The 12,195-nt window shown below is 38.3% G+C and overlaps 1 long non-coding RNA gene across 3 annotated transcripts in view; it reads right to left on the bottom strand.

The window, feature by feature from the left end:
- The window catches only part of LOC308400603, a 52,716-nt gene extending 43,705 nt beyond the window's left edge, over positions 1–9,011 (bottom strand). Inside the window, exons 1-4 of one of the 3 annotated variants that reach the window (XR_013972389.1) lie at positions 8,809–9,011; positions 7,102–7,283; positions 6,587–7,003; positions 5,877–6,033 (exon numbers count right to left, since the gene is read on the bottom strand). This is a non-coding gene — a long non-coding RNA (uncharacterized lncRNA). Of the gene's footprint in view, positions 1–5,876; positions 7,004–7,101; positions 7,284–8,808 lie in introns of all 3 variants that reach the window. The other 2 variants (XR_013972388.1, XR_013972390.1) reach the window with 2 other exon arrangements.
- Between the last annotated feature and the right edge of the window lie 3,184 nt (positions 9,012–12,195).

The raw sequence follows: 12,195 nt of genomic DNA, 5'->3' as shown, positions 1-12,195 counted from the left end.
TATCAAAAGTTACAGCGATTTATATGAAGTTGTTCAAAAACGCTTTCTTTCGCCAAGACAATGCGTTTCTCACTGTTACATGCATTTGAATGGGAAACTCGCCTGAAACAAAGTATAGGTTTTCATTATGTGAATAATTTTAAAATCTTAGCTCAAACGGCTGCAAAACCTGTTTGCCCAGCACGGAGATATTGAGTTTTATAAGATAAAGCCATAAACATGTGTGTCTGAGTCTTCTATCAAAAGTTACAGCGATTTATATGAAGTTGTTCAAAAACGCTTTCTTTCGCCAAGACAATGCGTTTCTCACTGTTACATGCATTTGAATGGGAAACTCGCCTGAAAAAAAGTATAGGTTTTCATTATGTGAATAATTTTAAAATCTTAGCTCAAACGGCTGCAAAACCTGATTGCCCAGCACGGGGATATTGAGTTCTATAAGATAAAGCCATAAACATGTTTGTCTGAGTCTTCTATCAAAAGTTACAGCGATTTATATGAAGTTGTTCAAAAACGCTTTCTTTCGCCAAGACAATGCGTTTCTCACTGTTACATGCATTTGAATGGGAAACTCACCCGAGACAAAGTATAGGTTTTCATTATGTGAATAATTTTAAAATCTTAGCTCAAACGGCTGCAAAACCTGTTTGCCCAGCACGGAGATATTGAGTTTTATAAGATAAAGCCATGAACATGTTTGTCTGAGTCTTCTATCAAAAGTTATAGAGATTTATATGAAGTTGTACGAAAATGCTTTCTTTCGCCAAGACAGTGTGTTTCTCACTGTTACATGCATTTGAATGGGAAACTCACCCGAGACAAAGTATAGGTTTTCATTATGTGAATAATTTTAAAATCTTAGCTCAAACGGCTGCAAAACCTGTTTGCCCAGCACGGAGATATTGAGTTCTATAAGATAAAGCCATAAACATGTTTGTCTGAGACCTCTATCAAAAGTTACAGCGATTTATATGAAGTTGTACGAAAATGCTTTCTTTCGCCAAGACAATGCTTTTCTCACTGTTACATGCATTTGAATGGGAAACTCGCCTGAAACAAAGTATAGGTTTTCATTATGTGAATAATTTTAAAATCTTAGCTCAAACGGCTGCAAAACCTGTTTGCCCAGCACGGAGATATTGAGTTTTATAAGATAAAGCCATAAACATGTGTGTCTGAGTCTTCTATCAAAAGTTACAGCGATTTATATGAAGTTGTTCAAAAACGCTTTCTTTCACCAAGACAATGCGTTTCTCACTGTTACATGCATTTGAATGGGAAACTCGCCTGAAAAAAAGTATAGGTTTTCATTATGTGAATAATTTTAAAATCTTAACTCAAACGGCTGCAAAACCTGTTTGCCCAGCACGGAGATATTGAGTTCTATAAGATAAAGCCATAAACATGTTTGTCTGAGACCTCTATCAAAAGTTACAGCGATTTATATGAAGTTGTTCAAAAACGCTTTATTTCGCCAAGACAGTGTGTTTCTCACTGTTACATGCATTTGAATGGGAAACTCGCCTCAGACAAAGTATAGGTTTTCATTATGTGAATAATTTTAAAATCTTAGCTCAAACGGCTGCAAAACCTGTTTGCCCAGCACGGAGATATTTAGTTTTATAAGATAAAGCCATAAACATGTTTGTCTGAGTCTTCTATCAAAAGTTACAGCGATTTATATGAAGTTGTTCAAAAACGCTTTCTTTCGCCAAGACAATGTGTTTCTCACTGTTACATGCATTTGAATGGGAAACTCGCCTGAAACAAAGTATAGGTTTTCATTATGTGAATAATTTTAAAATCTTAGCTCAAACGGCTGCAAAACCTGTTTGCCCAGCACGGAGATATTGAGTTTTATAAGATAAAGCCATAAACATGTGTGTCTGAGTCTTCTATCAAAAGTTACAGCGATTTATATGAAGTTGTTCAAAAACGCTTTCTTTCGCCAAGACAATGCGTTTCTCACTGTTACATGCATTTGAATGGGAAACTCGCCTGAAACAAAGTATAGGTTTTCATTATGTGAATAATTTTAAAATCTTAGCTCAAACGGCTGCAAAACCTGTTTGCCCAGCACGGAGATATTGAGTTTTATAAGATAAAGCCATAAACATGTGTGTCTGAGTCTTCTATCAAAAGTTACAGCGATTTATATGAAGTTGTTCAAAAACGCTTTCTTTCGCCAAGACAATGCGTTTCTCACTGTTACATGCATTTGAATGGGAAACTCGCCTGAAAAAAAGTATAGGTTTTCATTATGTGAATAATTTTAAAATCTTAGCTCAAACGGCTGCAAAACCTGATTGCCCAGCACGGGGATATTGAGTTCTATAAGATAAAGCCATAAACATGTTTGTCTGAGTCTTCTATCAAAAGTTACAGCGATTTATATGAAGTTGTTCAAAAACGCTTTCTTTCGCCAAGACAATGCGTTTCTCACTGTTACATGCATTTGAATGGGAAACTCACCCGAGACAAAGTATAGGTTTTCATTATGTGAATAATTTTAAAATCTTAGCTCAAACGGCTGCAAAACCTGTTTGCCCAGCACGGAGATATTGAGTTTTATAAGATAAAGCCATAAACATGTTTGTCTGAGTCTTCTATCAAAAGTTATAGAGATTTATATGAAGTTGTACGAAAATGCTTTCTTTCGCCAAGACAGTGTGTTTCTCACTGTTACATGCATTTGAATGGGAAACTCACCCGAGACAAAGTATAGGTTTTCATTATGTGAATAATTTTAAAATCTTAGCTCAAACGGCTGCAAAACCTGTTTGCCCAGCACGGAGATATTGAGTTCTATAAGATAAAGCCATAAACATGTTTGTCTGAGTCCTCTATCAAAAGTTACAGCGATTTATATGAAGTTGTTCAAAAACGCTTTATTTCGCCAAGACAATGCGTTTCTCACTGTTACATGCATTTGAATGGGAAACTCGCCCGAGACAAAGTATAGGTTTTCATTATGTGAATAATTTTAAAATCTTAGCTCAAACGGCTGCAAAACCTGTTTGCCCAGCACGGGGATATTGAGTTCTATAAGATAAAGCCATAAACATGTTTGTCTGAGTCCTCTATCAAAAGTTACAGCGATTTATATGAAGTTGTTCAAAAACGCTTTCTTTCGCCAAGACAATGCGTTTCTCACGGTTACATGCATTTGAATGGGAAACTCGCCTCAGACAAAGTATAGGTTTTCATTATGTGAATAATTTTAAAATCTTAGCTCAAACGGCTGCAAAACCTGTTTGCCCAGCACGGAGATATTGAGTTTTATAAGATAAAGCCATAAACATGTTTGTCTGAGTCTTCTATCAAAAGTTACAGCGATTTATATGAAGTTGTTCAAAAACGCTTTCTTTCGCCAAGACAATGCGTTTCTCACTGTTACATGCATTTGAATGGGAAACTCGCCTGAAAAAAAGTATAGGTTTTCATTATGTGAATAATTTTAAAATCTTAGCTCAAACGGCTGCAAAACCTGTTTGCCCAGCACGGGGATATTGAGTTCTATAAGATAAAGCCATAAACATGTTTGTCTGAGTCTTCTATCAAAAGTTACAGCGATTTATATGAAGTTGTTCAAAAACGCTTTCTTTCGCCAAGACAATGCGTTTCTCACTGTTACATGCATTTGAATGGGAAACTCGCCTCAGACAAAGTATAGGTTTTCATTATGTGAATAATTTTAAAATCTTAGCTCAAACGGCTGCAAAACCTGTTTGCCCAGCACGGAGATATTGAGTTTTATAAGATAAAGCCATGAACATGTTTGTCTGAGTCTTCTATCAAAAGTTACAGCGATTTATATGAAGTTGTTCAAAAACGCTTTCTTTCGCCAAGACAATGCGTTTCTCACTGTTACATGCATTTGAATGGGAAACTCGCCCGAGACAAAGTATAGGTTTTCATTATGTGAATAATTTTAAAATCTTAGCTCAAACGGCTGCAAAACCTGTTTGCCCAGCACGGGGATATTGAGTTTTATAAGATAAAGCCATAAACATGTTTGTCTGAGTCTTCTATCAAAAGTTACAGCGATTTATATGAAGTTGTTCAAAAACGCTTTCTTTCGCCAAGACAATGCGTTTCTCACGGTTACACGCATTTGAATGGGAAACTCGCCTGAAACAAAGTATAGGTTTTCATTATGTGAATAATTTTAAAATCTTAGCTCAAACGGCTGCAAAACCTGTTTGCCCAGCACGGAGATATTGAGTTCTATAAGATAAAGCCATAAACATGTTTGTCTGAGACCTCTATCAAAAGTTACAGCGATTTATATGAAGTTGTTCAAAAACGCTTTATTTCGCCAAGACAGTGTGTTTCTCACTGTTACATGCATTTGAATGGGAAACTCGCCTCAGACAAAGTATAGGTTTTCATTATGTGAATAATTTTAAAATCTTAGCTCAAACGGCTGCAAAACCTGTTTGCCCAGCACGGAGATATTTAGTTTTATAAGATAAAGCCATAAACATGTTTGTCTGAGTCTTCTATCAAAAGTTACAGCGATTTATATGAAGTTGTTCAAAAACGCTTTCTTTCGCCAAGACAATGCGTTTCTCACTGTTACATGCATTTGAATGGGAAACTCGCCTGAAACAAAGTATAGGTTTTCATTATGTGAATAATTTTAAAATCTTAGCTCAAACGGCTGCAAAACCTGTTTGCCCAGCACGGAGATATTGAGTTTTATAAGATAAAGCCATAAACATGTGTGTCTGAGTCTTCTATCAAAAGTTACAGCGATTTATATGAAGTTGTTCAAAAACGCTTTCTTTCGCCAAGACAATGCGTTTCTCACTGTTACATGCATTTGAATGGGAAACTCACCCGAGACAAAGTATAGGTTTTCATTATGTGAATAATTTTAAAATCTTAGCTCAAACGGCTGCAAAACCTGTTTGCCCAGCACGGAGATATTGAGTTTTATAAGATAAAGCCATAAACATGTGTTTCTGAGTCCTCTATCAAAAGTTACAGCGATTTATATGAAGTTGTTCAAAAACGCTTTATTTCGCCAAGACAATGCGTTTCTCACTGTTACATGCATTTGAATGGGAAACTCGCCCGAGACAAAGTATAGGTTTTCATTATGTGAATAATTTTAAAATCCTAGCTCAATCGGCTGCAAAACCTGTTTGCCCAGCACGGGGATATTGAGTTCTATAAGATAAAGCCATGAACATGTTTGTCTGAGTCTTCTATCAAAAGTTACAGCGATTTATATGAAGTTGTTCAAAAACGCTTTCTTTCGCCAAGACAATGCGTTTCTCACGGTTACATGCATTTGAATGGGAAACTCGCCTGAAACAAAGTATAGGTTTTCATTATGTGAATAATTTTAAAATCTTAGCTCAAACGGCTGCAAAACCTGTTTGCCCAGCACGGAGATATTGAGTTTTATAAGATAAAGCCATGAACATGTTTGTCTGAGTCTTCTATCAAAAGTTACAGCGATTTATATGAAGTTGTTCAAAAACGCTTTCTTTCGCCAAGACAATGCGTTTCTCACTGTTACATGCATTTGAATGGGAAACTCACCCGAGACAAAGTATAGGTTTTCATTATGTGAATAATTTTAAAATCTTAACTCAAACGGCTGCAAAACCTGTTTGCCCAGCACGGAGATATTGAGTTTTATAAGATAAAGCCATAAACATGTGTGTCTGAGTCTTCTATCAAAAGTTACAGCGATTTATATGAAGTTGTTCAAAAACGCTTTCTTTCGCCAAGACAATGCGTTTCTCACTGTTACAAGCACATATTTTCTCTGCTTTGTCTAACCTCTGCAGAGCCTCTGTCAAGAAAAACATATCTGTAAGCATAAAACAAATATACATTTCATAACACGTCACTGGACAAACCTCGGTCAGTTGATTTCCTCTGTGCAGTGCAGACGAACATCAGTCAGCAAGTCAAGGCTGTGAGATGGACTGGTGTCCTTTGTGACTCTGCTGGTTCTTCTGAGGAAACACCACCGTCTCTCCACACCGTCACCATCTGTGAGCACAAACTGCTGCTCTGCCAGCATGTAGGAATCACATATCACACACACAGGGGTGAAGAAACATTAGAGCTCAACTTTGGATACTTTAGATCTAAACAGATCAAACTAGCTCTTAGTTTCAACAATCAGTGAGCAGACAAACAATGATACCATACTGATTCTATATGAATACAATATGGTATTTTCAATACAGGTGTCAAATTAATTTATTAAAACTAATACAGATATATGTATATATATTTTTTTGATAAATTCGTTTGCTAAATTATAAGAATATATATATATTTTTTTTCATTTAACTATTGCAACTGAAAGAAATTAAATATTGAACAAAAATATATTGTCACATTCTGAGCATGCTCAGCATGCTGAAAGACTTGAAGTTGCTACAGATTTTAAGAAGTGATAATTATAGGGAAAAAACTTCTCTTTTTCTTCTGTTTAATCAAACATTTGATGCCTTAGATGTCTCAGTCCTATAGCATTCTGCAACTACAACTAAGCTGAAGCTTGGATTTGGCTGCAGGTGCCCCTGTACATCCTTCTCAGCAGCACACATGTGGGTACCATTTAATCACACTTCTTCCTGAGCTTTGCTTCATCACAAGACCAAAGGTGGCATCCCGTGTCACAGTCTTATCATCATCCAGAAGAAACATTTGAAGAAACATCATGGAGAAGAAACATTTACGCGCCTCCTGGTTTTGCTTTCTGATCCTGCAAAAAGACTGAGGACAACAAAGCCCAGAGAACACGAGATACACAACATCCAACATTCAGACTCAACAGCCTCCATAAATGAAGAGCACCAGGTTGGTTCAGTTATAGTAGATATGAGCATACTTCACATTACTGGGTATGAATAATAATCAAGAGACAAACTTTGAAGATGCAGAGCATGATGTCCCATCATCAGACTGTAAACAAACATCCACCAGGCTTCTTTGTTGGATCTCCTATCAGGGATCAGTAGCGTGTATTAACCTGTGGTATAAGCAGCAGTCACTGAAATATTACTGTTTCAGATAAGAAATCTAGCACATAAAAGCCAGGGTAGGAGGGATCTCTGCAAACTGACTTACCTCTGCAAGTGTGAAGCTCAACAAAAATCTGACTCTCCAGTCACTGACAACCCAAAACCTCCAGCTGGGAGATAGAAAACGCTGTCTGGGTCTTGCTGGATGTTGCTGGTCAGAGTCCACACATTAGCAGAGTGCTTCTTGGTCCCACTGACCCATGTGGACAGTGACTGTGGAGAACTGTTCTGGAAAACATAAAAGAGAATTAAAATAACAAAAAGCCAAAGAGGATTTCCACAAAGACTATCTTGGAATCAGCAATCAAAAAAAACACTGGTTCATATTTCAATTAAATATGAACAGATTCCTTAAATGTACGCAGTTCAGATCTGATTTAATTTAATTTCCTTCACACAGCACATTCGTCCAGGCTGACAGGTAAACATAGAATTAATCTCAGGTAACATGACTCATAGTAGAGATTCAGTAAGAAAGATTGCAGGCTCTAATATTATTACCACACAATCCAAGGACACACCAACAGCTCAGATTTCTAGAACTATTTAAACAAATGTCTTTTGAATATTCAATTCAGTGGGGTGGGGGGTGTCGTGGAATTTTTTAAATAAAGTCTGCAACACAGAAAGAGCTGTGATCAAGCTATTTATTACTGCGCACAGGAGAGCAAACACACATCAAACATTACAGTTCAGTCATGTCAGCTCTGCCACAGAAGTTGTGCTCCTACTCCTTTATGCATTCCAAGGAAGAGGGAGGAAGTTACAAACTGATCCTACCACACTTCACGTGTCTCGCTATGAAACCTAACGGATCAGTGGTTATGCTGTTTTGTGCCCTTGGCCTTATCAGCACCTGTAAAGGGAGTTGTTTTCTCAAACTGCTGAAGTAAGTTCATCTAGTTTTAGAACCTTTCACTGAACAGTCTATAACAGTGTCATAAGCACTTAAATACTTTAAATGAGAATAACAGAAAATTTCTATTACAGGAGCTAGAGCCTGTCCCAGTAGTCATAGGTAGAGCACACCTGGACAGGTCACCAGTCTGTCAGAGGACTAACACAGATGCAGCCTGACTCAATCCTAAATGTTCAGCACACAGAGACACAGAGGTGCTGTTTAAAGTTTAGTGTTAACTTGAGTCACTGATCATTTGCAGTATTACAGAGTCTGGCAGTCTTTGCATGATGTCCACGTCACTGTACGTTTCTAGCTGACTCTCAGGTGTGACAGGTGTGCCAGCAGGAAAGAGTAATAATAGCCTGCATCCTGAGGTTTTTCATGCAGGATTAAAGGAGCCAGGCTTTGTTCACACAGCTAGGATTGTATTTTACATTGACCCTGGGTCAGTATAAGTATCATACAGTTTAAACGAAGCACTGAAACTTGCACATATTTATTACAGATGCACTGAAGCTAATCGAGATATTTGCTGTCAATCTGTGGCTGCGATTAAACAGTTTACTGGAAACTTTATTAACTAGTAACTTCGTCAGTCATAACAGAAGCTAATATTTCTGTGCTAACATCGTTTAAACAGTAACAGCTTTACTCCAATATAAGCTAACGTTTACACCGTAACTTTAAGCTAGCACCATAAAGACGGTAAAACACGTAATAACATCTACAAATGCATCTTAAAGCTGTTATATTAGCACTCGGTGTATTACTAACATAAGCACATTAACATTATTGACACTCGCTGACTTTTAATAGTCGTTCTATAAATGCTGTCCGTTTAAACGGTCTTACCTGTAAACACTGCTGTATCCACCGGATTCCAGCCAGAGTGAATTCTGGAGTCTTCCCACGCTCCTGTTAGTGATCCTCCATCTGGATGGATGATAACAACCTTCTGAACAATCTAGCAGGAGCTGGTCCATATCTATGGGACTGATTTGTGCTAATAACGCCCAATTGTATGGACTGATAACAGCCGAAGCGGGTGAATAAAGTCACCCAGTCGCTAGCTGTGCCATTACCCAGCATACACCAGCACAATATTAGGCACAGCACCACCATAGACATTTTCAGTGGTTTTGAATGCAGGACATGGTTATCTTACCTTGTAAAATGCATGACAATAAAACAGCTAACCACCATAAAATGGTATTGTGTGTGTGTGTGTGTGTGTGTGTGTGTGTGTGTGTGTGTGTGTGTGTGTGTGTGTGTGTGTGTGTGTGTGAGAGAGAGAGAGAGGGGGGGGGGGGGGAGAGATCAAAGGCGTGCGTTTATGTTTTTTCTTGATCAAGAGTGTGCCTCCTCTCTCTTATTGGATATGGTGTAGCATGTTTATTCAGGTGCACCTTTGAAGTCTATGAGAATACTTTGCAGCCTGGTCTGAGTGGTCATTTCTGCACAGACACAATGAAGCGTGCACTCAGTTTAGAGGAGGCTGTTGCTGCAGTTTTGCACTCTCCACAAGCAGTGGAGATACTTCTGACAGCGAAGAAGAATTTTTGCCAGGCACCGAGGAGCTTTGCAGCTCATGTGCGGAGGAGGAGAAGGAGAAGGAGGAAGAAGAGCAGGAGGAAGAGACAAGACTGGAGGATGGCCAGTGGAGATCTAAAAATGGAGAAATCATGTGGCAACCCACACACGAAGAGGTCCTGCCATTTTTCCTCCTCCCATTTTAACCCCAGGACCAACCCATTATGCAATTCATAGGATCAGCAGCCCTGTGTGCACTTTCCATCTTTTTTTTGCAGAGGACATTATGCAGCTAATCCTGCATTTCACCAACCTGCAGGGCAACAGGTCAGTAAAAGACTGGAAGGACATAGATGAGGAGGAGTTGCAGGCTTACATGGGGCTTGTGATGCTGGCTGGCCTGTACAGGTCTCACATGAAACGACAACAAGCCTGTGGGATGGGGAGACAGGGCTCTTCTGTTTCCTGCTACCATGTCAAAAAAAAAGATTTGAGCAAATTAATCGGGCAGTAAGATTCGATAATCGTCTCTCCCGTCCAGGTCGCTACAAGGGGGATAAGGCTGTGGTTTCCTACATCCCCAAGCAAAGAAAAAATGTTGTCTTATTGGGCACCAGGCACCGTGAGCTACAAGTCCAGGACTCTGGGAAGAGAAAGCCCCACATCATCCTGGATTATAACAAATCCAAAGGGGCTGTGGATCATCTGGACCAGGTAAGAACAATTATAAGTCATTTATTTGCCAAATTGTTTATCGTTTCTCATTGTCATAACTGATAAAGTCAGATAATGTGATTATGATAGTTTTGATATGAGATGATAGTTTTAGAATATGAGAGTTTTGATAGTTACAGATAGGAGGGGGGCCCACAGGCGGAAGGATCTATGAAGTTAATGAAAAAACTCTTTATTTCACCATGTTAGTGCGTTACTCGCTATTACATGCATTTGAATGGAGTTCTCGCCAGACACAAAGTATAGGTTTTCATTATGTGAATAACTTGAAAATCTTAGCTCAAACAGCTTTAAAACCTGTTTGCCCAGCACGGGGATATTGAGTTCTATAAGATAAAGCCATAAACATGCGCGAAAGAAAGCGTTTTTCATCAACTTCATAGATCTTGCTGTAACTTTTGATAGAAGACTCGGATACACATGTTTATGGCTTCATCTTATACACTTCAATATCCCCATGCTGGGAAAACAGGTTTTGCAGCCGTTTGACCTAAGATTTTCAACTTATTCACATAATGAAAACCTATACTTTGTTTCGGTCGAGTTCCCCATTCAAATGCATGTAACAGTGAGAAACGCACTGTCTTGGCGAAAGAAAGCGTTTTTGTACAACTTCATATGAATAGCTGTAACTTTTGATAGAAGACTCAGATACACATGTTTATGGCTTTATCTTATAGAACTCAAGGTCCCCGTGCTGGGAAAAAAGGTTTTGCAACTGTTTGAGCTAAGATTTCCAAGTTATTCACATAATGAAAACCTATACTTTGTTTCGGGCGAGTTCCCCATTCAAATGCATGTAACAGTGAGAAACGCACTGTCTTGGCGAAAGAAAGCGTTTTTGTACAACTTCATATGAATAGCTGTAACTTTTGATAGAAGACTCAGATACACATGTTTATGGCTTTATCTTATAGAACTCAAGGTCCCCGTGCTGGGAAAAAAGGTTTTGCAACTGTTTGAGCTAAGATTTCCAAGTTATTCACATAATGAAAACCTATACTTTGTTTCGGGCGAGTTCCCCATTCAAATGCATGTAACAGTGAGAAACGCACTGTCTTGGCGAAAGAAAGCGTTTTTGTACAACTTCATATGAATAGCTGTAACTTTTGATAGAAGACTCAGATACACATGTTTATGGCTTTATCTTATAGAACTCAAGGTCCCCGTGCTGGGAAAACAGGTTTTGCAGCTGTTTGAGCTAAGATTTCCAAGTTATTCACATAATGAAAACCTATACTTTGTTTCGGTCGAGTTCCCCATTCAAATGCATGTAACAGTGAGAAACGCACTGTCTTGGCGAAAGAAAGCGTTTTTGTACAACTTCATATGAATAGCTGTAACTTTTGATAGAAGACTCAGACAAACATGTTTATGGCTTTAACTTATAGAACTCAAGGTCCCCGTGCTGGGAAAAAAGGTTTTGCAACTGTTTGAGCTAAGATTTCCAAGTTATTCACATAATGAAAACCTATACTTTGTTTCGGGCGAGTTCCCCATTCAAATGCATGTAACAGTGAGAAACGCACTGTCTTGGCGAAAGAAAGCGTTTTTGTACAACTTCATATGAATAGCTGTAACTTTTGATAGAAGACTCAGACAAACATGTTTCTGGCTTTAACTTATAGAACTCAAGGTCCCCGTGCTGGGAAAACAGGTTTTGCAGCTGTTTGAGCTAAGATTTCCAAGTTATTCACATAATGAAAACCTATACTTTGTTTCGGTCGAGTTCCCCATTCAAATGCATGTAACAGTGAGAAACGCACTGTCTTGGCGAAAGAAAGCGTTTTTGTACAACTTCATATGAATAGCTGTAACTTTTGATAGAAGACTCAGACAAACATGTTTATGGCTTTAACTTATAGAACTCAAGGTCCCCGTTCTGGGAAAAAAGGTTTTGCAACTGTTTGAGCTAAGATTTCCAAGTTATTCACATAATGAAAACCTATACTTTGTTTCGGTCGAGTTCCCCAT

The sequence above is a fragment of the Rhamphochromis sp. 'chilingali' genome (genome assembly GCF_963969265.1).
Source record: "Rhamphochromis sp. 'chilingali' genome assembly, chromosome: 1".
Classification (NCBI taxonomy): Eukaryota; Metazoa; Chordata; class Actinopteri; order Cichliformes; family Cichlidae; genus Rhamphochromis; species Rhamphochromis sp. 'chilingali'.
This window is presented reverse-complemented; position numbering and strand designations above follow the sequence as displayed.